General features: G+C 39.9%; 1 protein-coding gene across 8 annotated transcripts in view; it reads left to right on the forward strand.

Moving 5' to 3' along the window:
• Positions 1 to 18707, forward strand: part of Kansl1 (KAT8 regulatory NSL complex subunit 1) — a 180343-nt gene that overhangs the window by 33585 nt on the left and 128051 nt on the right. For 2 of the 8 annotated variants that reach the window (XM_029558067.1, XM_029558069.1), the window contains exon 1: positions 548 to 724. The exons of 3 other annotated variants lie outside the window; for them this stretch is intronic. The gene's annotated coding sequence lies outside the window, so the exon portion shown is untranslated. Of the gene's footprint in view, positions 1 to 547; positions 725 to 18707 lie in introns of those variants that run through there. 3 more of the 8 variants (XM_008821893.3, XM_029558070.1, XM_029558068.1) reach the window with 3 other exon arrangements.

Raw genomic sequence — 18707 nt, forward strand, 5'->3', positions numbered from 1 at the left:
CGGGCGCCCCCTGGCGGCGCGCCGGGGCGGAGCGGGCTTCGCCGCCGCAGCCGCAGCCGGCGGAGGCGCTGCTGTCCCTCCTCCCCGTGTCCCCGGCGCTCGCCCGCTCGCTTGCTCGCTTCATTCTCCCTCCGCTTCAGATTAAAGGGGGGGAGGGAAAAGGAGCTCAGCCGCCATTTTCCCAGTGCCGCCGCCACCGCCGCCACCGCTCGCCGAGCCGGCGGGAGAACCGAGCGCCCTAGCGAAGCCGACTCGTCTCGCCGCGGCGGCGCGGGGGCCGGCCGGAGCGCGCTCCGCGGCCAGGAAGAAGCGTCCCGGGTGGCGGCCAGGGTGCGGGCGCGGGCTGCAGACGGCGGCGCTTGTTTGTGCGGGGCGGGGGGGGCGGCTTTACCCTCTGCCCCCGCCCGCCCTTTGGGGCTGCGGTTCCCGGCTCTACTCAGGCCGGGCCGGAACGGAGGAAGGCCGGAGAAAGGGCCCGAAAGAGAAGAAAAAGCGGCCGCTCCCCGCCACCGCCTTCCCCTCCCCCTTCGCCTCGCCCCCCCGCCCGGAAAGTCAGGGCGGCTCCGGGCGCCGGGGCGGGGGGGAGGAGAGTGGCGGGCCGGGCCGGAGCAGCCGCCGCGCGCCCCCGCCCGCTGGCCCTCGGCGCCCAGGCCGGGGGGCTGTTTGCAAACTGCGCCCATTTTGTGGGGCCGAATCCGCCCGGGCTACGCTCCTCCATCACGTGGTAGGTGCTGCTGCTGCTCTCCTCCTCCTCCCGCTGCCCTTTCTCCTTCTCCTCGCTCTCCCTGTGGCTCCCATTTCTCCCTCTCTTTGTTAGTTGTAACTAGAAAGGCAGGGCAGGGAAGAAAAATCCCTGGAACTTTAAATGGCCTCTCTGGGCTTCCCCGCTGCGGGTCCGGGCTGGGAGTCGCCCCAAGGGCGGGGGTGTGCGGGGGCCCTTCCCCACCAGCTGCCGCCTCGTTCGCTGGGCTTTCCTTTGGCGTTCTATTTAAAAAGGCGGCCTGGAGAACATGGTTCAGGACTGTAAAAAAAACAAAAAAGAAAACCCGAAAAATCAAAACAAACTCTTGCTCTTGCCTTGAACTTCTCATGACTGCAAAAGGCCTTTCTTTGCTCGAACACATCTTGCATGTGTCACGGTTGGTATCACAACTCTGTTAACATTTATTTTTGTTGCCCGTATATTGAGGTCATTTACGTTTTCGGATCTAGTCTTCCATAGGCAGGCGTAGTAATTGTATTTTTTTTTTTTTTTTTTTTTAACTAAAGAGGAAGAGGCATTTATTTGCTTTTAAAAGAGTTGGAATCTTACTGCCTTTTGGGGGGGCCTGTTTTCTTTCCGACGTTCTTTCTCAGCAAATAGTTTAATTGTTTACCATATTGTAAACAACCCTACTCCCATGTTTTACTTTAAAATCCTTTTGTTTTCCAATGTTTGAATCCCAATGTGGATTTTTAGAGAAACTCGTTACTTAACTATTGCTTATTGATTGCCTTAGGGGAAAGGGGTGACATGATGGCGCCACTTTAAATTGCTCTTTCCTCCTTTTTTTCTTTCCTTATCCTGGAGGTCACTGGAATATTTTCCGTGACCTATTAATAAAACTGCACTTAGGGGTGTTAGCAACATAACTCCTAGGGGCTAGAATTTGGTATCTTAAGGTTCAAGAGACCCGAATCCTGAGGGCCCCCAAAGTTGCGAGAAATCTCGCCAGTCCTCCTATCTAGCCTCCCTCACGTCCATTCACAGTCCCAGTGTTGCCATCTCCTTTGTCACGTGGCTAGCAATCATTGTTTTGTTTGTTTGTTTGTTTTTTGTTTTGGGGGTGTATGTTTGTATTTTAAATTGTAGCTGAGAGGAATCTTCCCTGCCCCATTGGAGAGATGAGAATGTTTTAGCTTTTCTTCTAATACAGTTGAAGAACATATTAAACGATAAATTACATAATCTTTGCCTTGCATAATCAAGATGTAGTTAGAGATTGTTACTGAACTTCTCAAAATTTCTTTCAAGTAAGGAAAACGGTTACGTTAGAATGCTATTTCTTAGAATGGTCTGTAGTTTGTATTTTCCCCACTTTTTTAGGTCATTTAAAGTACCAGTATTTACAAAGGCATATAAGTGGGTGTGTTTCCTCTCCCCCTCTTCTTTGGGCTGTGTTTGGTTCCTTTTCTTACGTACTCTTACCAATTTAGAAATTTGCGATTGACTGCAGGTGTTGTCAGTTGACTTTTTTTCTTCTAACAGTGGATACTTTTGATGTGTTTCCTACATTAAGAGCATTTTGTTGTTTCTGTTGCTTTTTTTAGTACAGAACTTTTCTTTTTAGTTTGTATTTTTTATCATGTTAGTTTTTCCCATAAAATGGAAAAGTACATATTTCTCTTGTTTCTAGGTAGGGTACTAGACTTCAAGAAGTAAGTATGAAATGCAGTGATTACTGAGTAATCGTTGATCTGTTTTCTTCACCATATATGTTTTCAATGGCTTGGACCATTTTCTTTGCTAACAGTTACATCATGTCATGTGATGGGTGTAATGTGATGTTGCTCTAAAAATAAGGCAAGGTAAAGATGCTCATCCCTTGGGAATTCAAAAAAATGTATTATAAATATGAGATAATGATCCTTAGTCACGGAATTTTGAATTAGATTTGTTAGTGCTCTCAGAACTTGAGTTGGTTGACTTTATTTTTGAAGTGTGAGCTACTTGGAAAACATTAGATGTCACAAAGGTTTATAACATCTCCATTCTTGAAGATGTTGTCTTTGATTACTACATTTAAGATTTATGATTTACATCTGTACACAGTTGAAATTGATAAGTTAAATATCAGAGCTTTTGAGATAGGGTGAGATTTTTGGTATTTCCACCTATAGGAATTTGTTGAGTTATTGAGTCCCTGTATCTTTCCTAAAAGTGTTATTCAGACCATTAGTATTTGACTTTTTGTGCTTTACCGTAGTGATAAAATTTTTGCCTGCTTACACATGTTATTTCTGTGATTAAACACTGATTGTTAGGTGACTTATCCTGTTGAGAAAAATACTGGAAGCTAGAAAACAGCTTTATTTACTTGTGAACTTTTATCAAGGTGAGAAGAAAGGAAAACACATAGTGTATTTTCTTCTTCAAGCACTGCCAATATCCTTCCATCTGTAGTCACACTTCATTGTGACCAGTGTCTTTATATTCCCTGGATATTACTGGTTTGACCACTGATGTTAATGGGCTGACCTTGAATTTACAGAGATCTGCCTGCCTCTGCCTCCTAAGTGCTGGGACCACAGGCATGTGCCACCACACTGGGCTTGGATGCTTGGTATTTTTTTTTTGTCTTTTTTGAGACAGGGTCTCCTTGTAGTCCCAGCTGTCCTGGAACTCACTATGTAGACCAGGCTGGCCTTGAGCTCACAAAGATCCGCCTGCCTCTGCCTCCCAAGTGCTGGGACCACAGGTGTGTGCTACCACGCCAGGCGGTGATGCTTGTTTTTAAGTGTATTTCAGTATTTGAGTAGTTGTAGTTGTTTTGTGAACAAAATTATTTACTTATTTTAGAAAAATTTCTTAAATGTTTAAAAAATCAAAGTATGCTATGCTTTCTAGACAATAATTATAGAAATTTTTTGGTTTAAATAATTTTTATTCTTTTTCTGTTTAGCTTCCTTGGGTGGGGGTTGTAGGGATTATCCCCCCCCACCCTCAGAAACTAAGTCACTTTCCTTTCAGAAAGATATATAATTGACCTTTGACCCCAGGACCTTTCTATTCCTTTGATCTGGAGGGAAAGGAGTAATAGCTTGGACTAAGTCTGGTAGTGATAACAGTTGCCCTCAGGTCATTTCTATGACCCACAATTCTCTCCTCCATTTACAAATAATGCTCAAAAGATACTATCCCCTATCTCTTTTGACAGTCTTTAAATGTTGATGACCTGTGGGACAGTACTTTCCTAATTCATATTGTTTTCTGTTGTTCATCTGAGTTTTGAGCTCATATTTGGGGAAACGGAAACACCCTTGAGAGTCTGTGTGATGAATTACTGCACTCTGGCAGGAATATTTTTGCACAGCTTTTATTGTGTTCAGAGGCTAGTGTGGAGTTAATTGGGTTATAGTATATATCAATATTAAAAAGTTAGTCCTAATACAGTTTTTAAAAAAACAAAAAAAAACAAAAAAAACAAAACCAAAACCAAAAGCTAGTTTGTCTTTTTTTAGGAAAAGGAAATGGTCCTAATCTTTTCTGCACTAGACCCAGTTAGTAGGCCAGGTGTTGGCAATTTTATTTGAGTCACCTGCACTGTACTTCATAAAATGAACAAGGAAAGGGACTTGATGCAAAATAAGCTTCTAATGCCAGAATAGTCTAATCAATGAAGCTAAAAACTTACTTAAAATGAAGAAAGGATACAAAAGGAAAGGTGTTTTAAAACTCAATAGTAGAGTGGTGACATAGACTCTGGAATTTGCTTCTGTGTTTAGTCACATACCTGGCTTTTAGTATCTAGGGTAAAAATATATGAGCAAAAACTTAGTTAATAGGTGTAATTTATCAAAAAACTTAAGACTACCCAAGTATTGCAATAGGTACTTTTTTCTTTTTTAAACTTTTTCTTGTTTTTTACAGGATAAAGGTAAAGCCAAAATGTAGAGTATGTGGTAACCAACTTTACCAAAGTAGAGGGTGGATCATGAATGAAAACCAAACTTGGATAGTGTATAGGGAAATTTAATGGTATATGAAGATTTTAATGAAGATTTTTAAGCTTTAATGCTAAGAGACCCTTTGAAAGTGGGGATCTTTTAAATTCTTAATTTTACATTGGGTACTATGGTTTGTCAAATGATAGTTGTTTAATAAAGGTTACTTGATTTTGTTTGGTGTTGAGCTGTATGCGAGCTCTTAGTTTTCCAAAACATGGTGTCATTAAGTAGCGTAGGTAGGCCTCCAACTCACTGTGGCTGGCCTTGAATTTGTAATCCTCCTGTCTCAGCCTCTTTTGTGCTGGGGTTACAGGTGTGTGCCACAATACCCTGCATAAAAGTTAATTTCTAGAAGTCTGCTGTTTCAAAATTCCAAGCCAGCTCCAAAGAATTTTAGCATTTGAATGACCTCTGCCAGAGAATTATTTATCTGTATAATTATTGGCTGTGAATTTGCCTCCCCATTTTCCTCCTAGTTCTTAGGTTTTGGGATTAAAATTTTTTCTCTTAATGATTATTGAGTCAGAAATGTAAGTGGCACTAAATTCAGTGCAATTTGATCTGAATACTAAAAAAAAAATCCTGGTGCTTAAATCAGAAATCCAAAATGAGATCTCACTTTGAATTTTTAGTAGATTCTGCTCTTGTTTAGAAAAAGTTGCTTAGGTGGCATAAACTTAATGGAGTCTTTCACCTTTTAATTCCTTTAAGAAAAATGGAGCAGCTGAGGGTCTTACTCGGTTAAATTCAGTTGGCGGTGAAATGTTGAGGAATAAAATGGATGAATAACAATTTAGTTAAGATGTTAAACCAAAAATTGCTAAGACCTGATAGCCAGGCTTTCATTTACTACTTGCTGTTGCTGTTTGGCCTTTGTGACTGTTTTATTAGCACTTCCACCAGAGGGTGTAAAGAGATAGAGGCTAAAAGTTAATCAGTTTCTGAAGGTTTCTGATGTTTGCTAGTGTAGAGGCTTTATAGAAATACTTGTGTGTCTATGTCTGTCTGTGTGTATGACCTGAATGTAACCTTAGTGATAGAATGTTTGCCTAGCATGTTAAGGTCCTGGGTGGGATACACACACATACACACACACACACACACACACACACACAGAGAGAGAGAGAGAGAGAGAGAGAGAGAGAGAGAGAGAGAGAGACAGACAGACAGACAGACAGAACACTGACCTGGAAGTTTCACTACAAGTTTATGTGTTAACCTCAAGAATAAGGGATGGTTGAAGACCTTAAGAAAACTGTGTATGTGTATGTGTGCTTATGCAGTTTTTGTTTTGTTGATTTATTCCTTACTACCTAGTCTTGAATCTCTCAATAGAACAAAAGAAGGATATTAGTATTAACGTTTAACATTACCCTGTCATTGGAAAAATAGTTTTAATCATTAATTCAATGGGATAAAATAGATTTTGGTGGGATCTCTGGAATTTGGCTACAAACATCAACGAATAACCCTTTTGTTTTTGAATTGACTTGGACTCTTCAAGAAGTCTTTAATTTTAGGATTGTTCAAAACCACTAGTTAGTTAGGCATAAAAGTTCTTTATGTGTTGGCCTGGAGAGATGGCTCATCGGTTAAGAACACTGGTTTTTCTCAGAAGACCCGGGTTTGAATCCCAGCACCACATGACAGCTCACAACTGTCTGTAACTCCAGTTCCAGGGGATCCAACAGCCTCTTCTGGTCCTCTTGCAGGTATTGCACGACACAGGTGCACTTACCTACATGCAGGCAATATATGCATATACATAAAATAATAAAATATGTTTTTAAAAAGTTCTTTATGTGTGTCTCTGTGAGCTAGACTCGTAGGAAATTTGAGTTCAGGATAGGATACAAATAGATAAACATTGTTAATAGTTTGATTGTGTAATTGTCCTTCAAGAATTCTCACATTCTGGGGCTGGAGAGATGGCTCAGCAGTTAAGAGAGCTTAGTGTTCTTGCAGAAGACTTGAGTTTGGTTCCAGCAGCAGCCATGTTGGGTGGCTCACAACTACCTGTAAGTCCAGCTTCAGGGGACCTGACACTGTCTTCTGACCACCTTGGGCACTTGCATGCATGCAGACACACAAATTAGGAAAAAAAAAAACAAACTTAAAAATTCTCATTCTTTTTACTCTGTGTCTGTCTTTCTCATACAAATGGTTTCATACTTTTTAGATGTTTTTTTTTTTTTTTTCTTTTGCCTTTTTGAGACAGTCTCCCTGTAGCCACAGCTGGCCTGGAACACACTGTGTAGACCAGGCTGGCCTCAAACTCACAGAGATCTGCCTGCCTCTGCCTCCCGAATGCTGGGACTAAAGGCGTGCTTTACCATGCCCAGCTCAAGTTTGATATTTTTAAAATTTTAGGCTATTGCTTTTTAAATATTACGGTTCATTGAAATAATTGTGTATACATGTGCTCCCATGAAAATAATTGTTTTATCGATTTCTAGACGTGCAATTGCTAGACATTGCCTTCAAAGTGCTATGTAGCCAGATTTAATAGTTTTAGAAAGTATGGTTAAGTTTTCCTGCTGGTTATGGTGGTACATACCTCTAGTCTCAGCACTCAAGAGACAGAGGCAGGGGAATATAAGTTGGAGGAACCTGGTCTACACAGAGGGTTGCAGACTAGCCAGGGACACATAGTGAATCCTGCCTTTAAAAAAAAGTTGTTCATTCTGGGTACAGATACTTGGCCATACAAATGAGTGGAACTTAAGATAAATGAGATTTACTCTTGTTTATATTCAGTCGAATAATGCTTATTTTTAAATTGTTGTCCCCTCATGATCAGGCATTCATTAATTTCCTCCTAATGAATCTATATTTGGCATGGATCCATATCTATAGAATGCTTAGGTTCCTTACTATATTAATCTGCTAGGCTCTGAACTGCATGTAGGGAATAGAACTAACACAAACCATAACTCTCTACTTAAGAAATATACAGATCAAGGAGTGATGGGACAAAATTTGTGTAGTTATAGTCACAACTGTTGCCTGGGGTGTCATGGGAATACATACAGCTAAGAGACTGAATGGAGAGATTGATAACCTATAAGGAATGTAGCATACTTGGAAGAGCTTATAGTTTGGAGCTGAACTTTGAAAGGGTAGTTTGGGTAAAGTTGAAGGTGAGGCATGGGATAGCCAGGAATCATACCTAATCAGGTGGCTGTAGTGAGGGCAGGCTGCAGATGAGGTTGTATGCTGAGGGAGTAGATAGGGATGTTGGAATTTATTATTAGCCTACTTGGCACCACATGGTCAGATTTGTTTTTTCCCTCCTTTCTCTCCTTTGAGATAGTCATTATAGTGGAGGCAAAATTGAAGGCTTGTTGAGACTGGAAGAAGAGTTATTACTGCTAGTGCCTTAATTGTGGTACATAATGATGTTCTGAAGTAAGGCAGTGGCACTAAAGATGTAATGAATGTGCTGATTATTCTGCCCATTGAACACCTCCCCACTTTGCCTTTAAAAATTTAGCCAAAGTCCCACACTGCCGCCATATCCCAGGAGGGGGTTGCATTGACCTACAGATCCCAACCCCATTCAGCTAAACTGTCTTGCCTTGTAGGAAAATATGGGTAGACAGACACCTTATCATTCATTGCAATATGTTAAAGCTCCCTGAGCTTTTGTGTTACTCAGTATCTGCATGAAGTGTGGTAAACTCTGCCCACCCTCAAAATCAGCTAGACTATACTCTCTTTTTTTTAAAAAAAAAATTTATTTTCATTTTATGTGTATGACTGTATTGCTTGCACATGTGTAAGTGCACCCATGTCATGAAATGCCCATGGAGCTCAAAAGAGGTTATTGAGCTGGGCGTGGTGGTGCACTCCTTTAATCCCAGCACTTGGGAGGCAGAGGCAGGTGGATCTTTGTGAGCTCGAGGCCAGCCTGGTCTATGTAGTGAGTTCCAGGACAGCTGGGGCTACAAGGAGACCCTGTCTCAAAAAGGAAAAAAAAAGGGGGGGGGGTATTGAATCCCCTGGAACTGGACTTACTAATGGTTGTTAGCTGCCTTGTGGGTGCTGGGAACCAAACCTGGGTCCTCTGCAAAAGAAGTCAGTGTTCTTAGTTACTGAGCCGTCTCCAGCCACTGGTTCTTGTTGATTCTTTTTTTTTTTTTTTTGGTCTTTTCAAGACAGGGTCTCCCTGTAGCCCCAGCTGGCCTTGAACTCACAGAGATCCACCTGCCTCTGCCACTCAAGTGCTTGGGATCAAAGGTGTGTGCCACCAGCCCAGCTCTTTGTTGGTTCTTTTATGTACTTAGTGTAGTGTTTTGAATGCCATATGCATTTTAATAAATATGTATTGGAGAGTAAAATTTCAGTGGAAACTTGAAAATTAGTTAAATTTCATTATAAAAGAAGTCTTTTTTGTGTGTCGTTTAAACACTTTAAGATGGAATCCCCTAGTGTAGCTTCCAGTACTGTATCACATGCATGCTGCTACTGTCTTCCTGGAGCTGTGCATGCACCACCTGGTTCATTTTAGGTACTCTTTGGATTTTATCCCAATTCTTTTTGATTTTTTTTTTTTTTTTTTGGTCAGTTTCTTGATTAGATTTACTTTTTCTTAACAGAAATCTAGTTTGTATTTGAAAACCTGCTTTAGGGAACTCTTGATGAGTTCCCCCATGCTAGTATTGCTTATGGTTGTACCAAGTTTAGATATAAGGTTGGTAAGCATGTGAAAAAGATGTTAAGGAGTTTTTCTTTTCTTGTAATTAGAATTATCATTAACAGTTGGGAAACATTCAAATGATTTGAGTTGAATGTTACTGACTTTGGGTACATTGTAAAGTTTAAGCAGGAAGAAAGAATAGGAATCTGTGAAGTCAGAGAAATTATTGTGGAGCTGCTGAAGATTACAGTTTTGTGCTAAAAGGGTAAAAAGGTCCTCCACATAGAAAAAACAGCAGCATAAGCAAAGATAAGGAGTTGGGGAACTCTGGGAAGTGGAGGTCAAGTTTCATTTTGAAGTATTTAGACTTGTGGAAAAAGCAGTAGAAACTTCTAGAATATGGCAGTAAGGTGATTAAAAAAATAAATAAATAAAGCAGTTTGGAGGACTGAGGAAACAACCGGGAAGCTATTGTGATAATCTAGGTGTAAGCTGTTGAGGATTTGGGCTGGACTAGTAAGAGCTAGGACTAGAGAGGATATGCCAAACCTGAACCTGAAAAATAAGTGGAAGAATTGAATCATAAAAAAGATAAAGTTGTGAAGGAAAAGAGAACTTTTTCTCCAGTTTTTATGTAAAATTTACATTGTTCATACCGTGTTTGGCTATTATGTGGACTTTAGCCCATTCACATTTCTGGATTTAAGCTTTGAAAGAAAGCTTAATAGAGGTTTTTGTTGCATTATTGAAGTAGCTTCTTGATTAATCCTTGCTGTGTAGATATCTTAAGTATTTTAAGAAATTATTTTATGTGTATGAGTGTTTTGCCTGCATGTATTTGTAACTATACCACATGCATGTAATGCCCATGAATCCCAGAAGCAGGTTTTGGACCCCCTGGAACTGGGAATTGAACCCAGGTCCTCTGCAAGAGCAGCCAGTGCTCTTAACCACTCTTAATTGCTGAACTATCTCTCCAGCTGTCTTTTTACTTTTCTTGTAATCCATCTGTCCAACTGGTCTCCAAAGCGCAGCTCTGATACAACACTCTGATTTGAAAAACTGTTACTAATAGCCAGTTGTTTCAGATCTGAATGCTGGCTGATTATGCCAGGCTTCAAATAACCTTTCCACCCTTTTCTTTATTGCTTTGTCTGTTAAAATATGCTATGTATTTTAAAAATGTTCTTTATATTAACTGTTAGTATATCCTGTGGTTTTTCTGGAGCCTTTCCTTCTTTTTATGCCATTTCCTCTCACTAGAAGGAAACATTACCATTATCTTGTGTAGTCTGTGTCGTGTCATCCCCTCACCCCCGTTTTTTTGAGGCAGGGTCTTCCTGTAGCCCCAGCTGACCTGTAACTCACTATGTCACTATATAGACCAGGCTGGCCTGGATCTCATAGAGATCCACCTGCCTCTGCCTTCCACATGCTGGGATTAAAGGCATGCAGCACAGCACCCTGCGCTTGTCTAGTCTTTTTTCATAATGACATTTTAACTGATTTCCAAGTCTTCACTGAAATTTTGCCAATTTTGTATATGCTTTCCTAACCTTCCTCCTCCTTTTTTTTCAAACTTTGTCAGAGTAATGAGGTAATGGTGAGAAAGGCTCATAGAAATAACATGCGGGGCTGGAGAGATAGTTTAGCGGTTAAGAGCACCCACTCCTCTTGCAGAGGACCTGCGTTCAATTCCCAGCACCCACTTGGCAGCTATGAACTGTCCTTAACTCCAGTTCCAGGGGAATCTGTGGCATTGCATGACATGGGTGCACTCACATACATGCAGACAATGCACTCAGACACATAAAATAAAAATAAATATTAAATAATAAATAAAAAAATCATGCTTTTCCTCATTTGATTTTTGCTTCTGATTGTATTATTTGGCTTATTGGCTAGCCAGTTATCTTTAACCCTTTTTCTTGGGTCTCTGCAGCTTAATTTTTTTTTTTTTTTTTTCAAGGTAGATGTTTCTAGGTAAGTCTTGTGCACCTGAGTTATTGACTGAGGAATTGGAAGGATTAAAAGTGAGATTTTAATTTGTAGGTAAAGAGTTCATTCTATCCTGAACAATGGAATATGTTCAGAAGAGCAGTGGGGGTGCAAGGGAGGTCTTTATTTCTCATCCTAAGTTTTTAAGGAGATGTAGTTTTGCTTTGCTATTAGAGAAGGGCAATATTGTCATTTAGTGTGGGATACTAGAGCTCCTGTTAAACGCCATGTAATAACGCACTATTACCCCTCACTCCTCCACCATGACAAAGTACTCAGCCCAAGACGTTTAGTAATGCTATGGTTGAGAAACCTGCCCTCTGGGTACATTTTTGTTTTCCAAGTGCCACTCGTATTAAGTAGTTTGTCCTTGGATCTGTGTTGTAATTCAGAGTAATAAAATCACAGCACAGGAAGGGATCCTAGAAGTAATTAAGTTACACTATTCAAGCTTAGATCCCTCAGAACACTGTTGCATGATGCTAGTAGATGTAGTGGGAACAGTGTTTATTTGTTCAGTAGATTTGGTAAAGGGAACCATTTGAGTCTCTAAAATGGTTTTTTTTTTTTTTTTTGGTCTCTCCAAGCTTGCTGCACAGTGTTAATTTGTTAGTGACAACATGTACAGTAAAGCCATCTGTTTTTGTCATTATATTCTACTAGATGAACTAGAATTTAGGATACATTAGGCTAAAATTGTTTCTATATGACTATTTATCCTTAACAGTAAATAGTAATCCCAGCCCTAAATCTACTGCCCAGGTTTTTAATGAGGATTAGTTAATTATAACTTTTTTAATGCTTTGCATTCTTTTAAGAAAGATGAGTTATCCTTATAAGCTGATGTGCTCTTATCACAGAAGTGCTTTGATAGGCCTCTGTTTTATTTTGAAGGGTTTCTGCAGAGTCTCTTTCTCCTGAATTTAAAAAAAAAAAAAAACCCTGCATAATTGTGTGTGTGTGTGTGTGTGTGTGTGTGTGTGTGTGTATGTACACATGCCATAATGTGCATGTGGAGGTCAGAGGTCAACCATGTGGATCAGTTCTTTCTGTCCCATCTTTACATGGGTTCTGGGATTGAACTCAGGTCTTTTCAGCTTCAGGCTTGCATGGCAAGAGCCTTTACCCCCTGAGCTATCTTGCCAGCCTCTTTCTGTTTTAAATTGTTGGGTGATACTTTATTGGGGATTTGTAAGATGAAGTTAGATTGCATGATTGTTCTAATCAACATTTTGCTCAGTATTTCTCTTATTTTATATTTTGTTATTTTAATTTTATGTGTATTGAGTATATTACTTGTATGTATGTAAGTGTACCCGTGTTGTACAGTGTACACAGAGGTCAGAAGAGGGCGTTGGATTCCTCTGGAACTGGAGTGGATATGGAAGGTTGTCAGCTATCTTGTGGGTGCTGGGAACTGAATCCTGGTTCTCTGCAAGAGCAACCAGTGCTCTTTACTGAGCCACCTCTCCAGCCCATGCTCAGTATTTCTTTTTTTTGGGGGGGGGTGTCTTTTTGAGACAGGGTCTCCCTATAGCCCCAGCTGGCCTGGAACTCACTGTGTAGACCAGGCTGTCCTCAAACTCACAGAGATCCTCCTGCCTTTGCCTCCTGAGTGCTGGGATTAAAGGCGTGCGCTACCACCCTGGCCAGTATTTTAAATTTAAGAAAGCGAATAATGGTGTTTTTGTGTTTGTATATTTGGCTTCTTAAAAATTTTGCTATTATTTTATTTATTTATTTATTTTTGCCTTTTTGAGACAGGGTCTCCTTGTAGCCCCAGCTGTCCTGGAACTCACTGTGTAGACCAGGCTGACCTCGAACTCACAAAGATCTGCCTGCTTCTGTCTCCCAAGTGCTGGGATCAAAGGCATGTGCCACCACGCCCATCCTCTACTATTTTTAAAAATTTATTTATTTTTGAATATTTTGTTATTTTTGTTTTATGTGTATGCTTGTATTCCCGTGTAGTGCACCCGTGTAGTGCAAGAACAGCCAGTGTTCTTAACTGACTGCTGAGCCATCTCACCAGCCCAGTTTCTGCTATTTTTTGCCCTCCCTTTTATTATACAAGTAATACATGTTTATTAGTAGACATTACAAAGAACAGAATCTTGCTTCCTCCTTTTAAAACTCAAAAAATGAGCTTATAAGTTTTACAAGACTTTTTTTCATTTAACAAAATATTTTTATATCAGTAAATAGGCGATGTTATTTTCTATGTAACATAGTATTCTATTATGGATAGTTCATAATTTAAAGTTTTTGGTATTTTTGTTTTGTTTTGTTTTTGTTTTTGATATTTTTGATACCAGGTTGGCCTGGAACTCAACTATGCTGGCCTTTAATTCCGAGATCCACCTGCCTCTGCCTCCTGAGTGTTGGGATTAAAAGTGTATATCACCATGCTCAGCTTGTTTTTCTTTTTAAAATGTAATTTTAATCTTTGATGAAGAGTGCCATGTAACCCAGACTGACCTCAAACTTTTCTTAATATAGTGGAGGTTGGTTTTGAACTCCTGCCTCTACCTTCCAAGTCCTGGAATTACAGGTGTGTGTCACCACACCTGACTTGTTTTCCTTTTACAGGCAACATCGTGAAATAGTAAAATAAAAATAAATGTAGCTATATATAAAGAAAATAGTAAGAAACAAAGTCTGAAATTTAGGTGGTGTTTTATGGCAATTATAGCCAATACTGAAAACTAAGTGCCATATCCAATGTTGTGACGTTTTCTTACATATATGAATCCTCAGTACATGGTGTTTTAGAGAACCACTTGCTTTATATTTTCCCTGGGCATTAGAAAGGCTTATGGTGGCTAGAGAGATAGATTGGATCCTAACAACCACATGTAACTCCAGCTCTAGGGGATCTGATGCCTTCTCTTGGCCTCCAAGGGAACCTGCACACAGGTTGCATACACATAGAATCAAATATATAACATAAAAATAAAATATTTTAAAGTCTCTTGTAAGATTATTCTATATCAACATTTTTGTGTCCAGAGTATAATAATCAGATATTAATGTATAATCATGCCAGGTAATAGGAAAGTGAATGAAAATGTTTTATGTAATCATCACAGCAGCGTTATAAGGTAGATTTATAAGTAGACGAGGAAACTGAGGGATTAGAATAGTTAAGTAATTGAAAGCAGGTGGAGCCAGGATATGACGCCAGCCTTGCTCACTTAGCCTGTGTTCTCCTTAATTGTGAATGCCTTTGGTTGGACACAGTGTTAATTTATGTCTGTGACAACAGGTAGAGCCTTTCAAATCAACAAAGAGAAAGATATGGGTTTAAATATTTTTAAATTATTATTTCTTTGGTTTAGAAACCTAAAGATTTAAGAGTTAAAAAATGTGAAGTGTTTGCTAAAATGTAGTCACTTTCTCTCCTCTTATTTATAAGATTCTTTTATTAAATAGTAATTTGTAGTGTGTCCTGTGGTGATATTGAAGCCAAAGAGAAATGTGAATAAGCTCTTGCTTTTGAGATGTATATGACTTGTGTCAAGTTCATAGGCAATTTGAGAGGGCTGTGAAATTTGAACCCACATATTTTTCTTCTGAATTGTGAACCTTTGAAGAATTGAATAGTTCTAAAATAACTTTGGAGAGTTTACTTCCAGGGTATTTTCTATTTTGTGAAGTTATGGCCCTTTTAAAAAAAAAAAAAACAGTTTCTTTTTTTTTAACCTTTTTTTTTCAATGTGTAAAATTAGGTAAAATTATTTATTGTAAGGTCAGCATATTTTTATTTAAGGACTAACACATGTGATGCATTGAGGGTTATAGGTGCTGGATGAACCTGGGTTTTCCAGTTGATTTTGTGTTTCTTTTTAAATTTTAAAAAATTATTTATTTTTATTTTACGGCTATGAGTGTATTGCCTGCATGTATGTGAGTGCACCCATGTCGTTCAAGTTCAGTCCCTGCAGAGGACAGAAGAGGCTGTTGGATCCCCTAAAACTGGTGTTACAGACAGTTGTTAGCTGCCATGTGGGTGCTGGGAACCAAACCTGGGTCTTCTGCAAGAGCAGCCTAACTCTTGAGCCATCGCTCCAGCCTCCATGTTTTGTTTTATTCTTGGGACAGGGTCTCCTGTAGCCCATGGTGGCCTCAAACTTGCTCTGTAGGTGAAGGTGACCTTGAAATTTCTGGTTCTCCTACTTTTACTTGAGTGCGGGGATTACAGGAGTGGTTACCGTACCTGACTTGTGTCGTGCTACAGAGTGGTGCTATAGAGTGAACCCAGGGCTTCATCTAGGCAAGCATTCTGCCAACTTGGCTGTATCCCAAATCACTGGGTTTTCTTGTTTTGTATAGATTGTATAACTTCTGTCCCTCTTAGGGTTCTCAGAATGAGGCTTATTAATTGGGCATGGTGGTGCTAGAGAGGCAGAGGCAGGCAAATCTCTTTCTCACAAGGCCAGCCTCATCTACGTAGTTTCAGGTAGCTGGGGCCTGTCTCAAAAAGACCAAAAAAAAAAAAAAAAAAAAAAAAAAAAAAAAAAAAAATTGAGGCTTATTTCCTACTGTTGCTGAGGTTTACTGTAGTGTTTTTGGGAAGAAGGGATAATAGTATAATTCTTCATATGTTTTATTAATCTTCTGTCATTGATAAGCCTCCTTTCCTTGCTAATGCACACTATGTATTGATATTCAAAAGAGCAGGATATTGAATTTTTGGGAAAGATCTGATAGTGATTTTTGTTTGCTGTATGGGAAAATGCTTTATATATTATAAAAGACTTATTTATAATATATTAAGAATTAATATTTGAACCTTTAACATTTTGGTTGTTAGCCAAAAAAAGAATTAATATTAAATGTAAGATTAGAAATGAAAAAATTGAACAGCATAAAGAACAGTTTGTCACACAAATGCCATATGCTAGAAAGTCCATTAGGATAAAACTTTTGTGGTTTTTTTTTTTTTTTAATCTTTTTGAGACAGGGTCTCTCTGTAGTCCCAGCTGACCTGAACTCACTATGTAGACCAGGCTTTAGCCCCAAGTTGCAGGGACTAAAGGCATGCGCCACCACGCTTGGGTGGATAAAACTTTGTTTTCCTGTTTCTTGAGACAGGGTCTCATGTTAGCCCAGGCTGCCATCTGATCCCCCAAGTGCTGTATTACATACAGATGTGTACCACCACACCTTGCTAGATAAAAGTTTTTTTTTTTTTTGTCTTTTTGAGACAGTTTCTCTCTGTAGTACAAGCTGGCCTGGAACTCACTGTTGTAGACCAAGCTGGCCTGGATCTGCCTGTCTCTCCCTCCCAAGTGCTGGGACTAAAGGCGTGTGCCACCATACCTGTCACATGGCGAAACTTTTTTTTTTTTGGTGGAGCAGCTCACCTTTATCCCCATCATTCCAGCACTCTGCGTTTGAGGGCATGCCTGTAATCCCAGCACTGGAGAGGCAAGGCAGGAGGATCACCATGTGTTTGAGGACAGTATAAAATAGAGACCAAAAAAAGCCCCCAAACCCAAAGGCTGAATGTGGTGGTGCATTGCATGCAATTCAGCATTGAGAAGATAGAACCGCCACAGGTTACGTAATGGTTCTATGTTAGCCTGAACTAAACTGAGACCCTGTCTCAAAAAGCAAAAAATAACCTGGTATGGAATCCCTTGTGATTCCAGCAGTTGAGAGGCAGAGGCAGACACATCTTTGTCGAGTTCCAAGCCAGCCTGATCTACATAGGGAATTCCAGGCCAGTCAGGGCTACATAGTGAGAGACCCTGCAGTTCGATTTAACACAACAAAATGCTTCCCAGTCCTCTAACCTCAACTTCAGTTGCCAACAGTTCTTTTCTCAGACTAACAGCAATGCTGCACTGTCTCCACTGTGTCTTGAGAAAAGCTCGGTAAAACCTTTAAACCTCAAAGAGCTAATTCTTTTATAGAATGTTTAGTAAAACACAAACAGTACAAAAAGAAATGTTTAGCATTTATAGATCAATAACAGATTTGACCTGTGTGGGTATCGGTGTATGTATCTATGTGGATCAAACTGGCCTTAAACTTGTGTCAGTCTTCTCAGCTCTTCCTCTCGAGTTCTGGAATTTTGTATTATAGACAGGAGCCACCACATGCTGGCTCCGTTTAATTATTTTCATAGTAATAATTTGGATTGTTATAAAGCACCTTGATGTGTAATGTAATCCTGTAGGGTTTACTATCCTATTTTGGTACTGATTTTAAAATGTTTGTTTTTGAGCCAGGTATGGTGAAACACACTATGATCCTAGCTGAGGCAAGAGGATTGGGAGTTGGAAGCCAGTATGGGATGCATATTAAGATTCTGTTTGAGGGGATGTGGTAAAAATATTTGTCCAAGGTGAAAGTAGTCCTTTTGTGTATGGGGGAAGAGGCTTTCATCATTAGTAAATTCAAACTTCTTGATACCAGGATTCCTTTTTCAATCCTAAAAGTTGTTGAGAAGATAGGGGTGGTGTCACATACCAGTAATTCCAGCCATATGGAAGGTAGAGGCAGGAGGAACTTGTTCAAGTTGGAGACTGGGCTATATTGAGATTCTTGCTTCCCTTCTCTTCCTTTCCTCTCTCTCAAGATAAAATAAGATTCAATCCATTCTCTTTTTCATACTGTTACTTTAGATCTGTTGGTTTGTCTTGCAGTTGATTTTACCCAAATATACTTTTTCTTTTTTTTCCTTCCTTCCGAGTCCTTCCTTCTGAATCCTTCTTTCCAAATTCTTCCTTCTAAATCCTCCCTCCCCCCTCCCTTTGTCCCTCCCTCCCTCCCTTCCTTCCTTCCTCCCTCCTCCTCTCCCCTTTTACCATATGTATAGCACTGGCTGGCCTCAAACTCACAAAGATCCACCTGACTCTTCCTCTGAAATGTTGGAATTAAAGGCACCACCACACTTGTTCATATGTGTTTTTTCTAGAAACATTTGGTCATTTGGTCACTTACTGGATAACTACTGTATTTTGTAGAGCTTCCAAGATACTGAAACCTAGCACCAGGCTCGCATGTACCATTAATTTGCTTTAAAAGTTGTGTTGCCCACAACTTTTTAAAAGATAAATGTTGGGGCTGGAGAGATGGCTCAGCTGTTAAGAGCATTGACTGCTCTTGCAGAGGACCCAGGTTTGATTCTCAGCACCTACATGTTGCTACAAACCACCCTTAACTCCAGTTCTAGGGGAATCCACGACATTGCACATACATGTAGGCAATACACATATAAATAATAAAATATTAAAAAAAAAATAAAAGATAAATGTTAAATGGCAGGGCGTGAGGATGTACACCTTGGGCCAGCCTAGTCTATATAGTTCCAGGTCAGCTGGGGCTACAGGGAGACCCTGTCTCAAAAAGACCA

The sequence above is a fragment of the Nannospalax galili genome, unplaced genomic scaffold (genome assembly GCF_000622305.1).
Source record: "Nannospalax galili isolate Female #2095 unplaced genomic scaffold, S.galili_v1.0 scaffold1128, whole genome shotgun sequence".
Lineage (NCBI taxonomy): Eukaryota > Metazoa > Chordata > Mammalia > Rodentia > Spalacidae > Nannospalax > Nannospalax galili.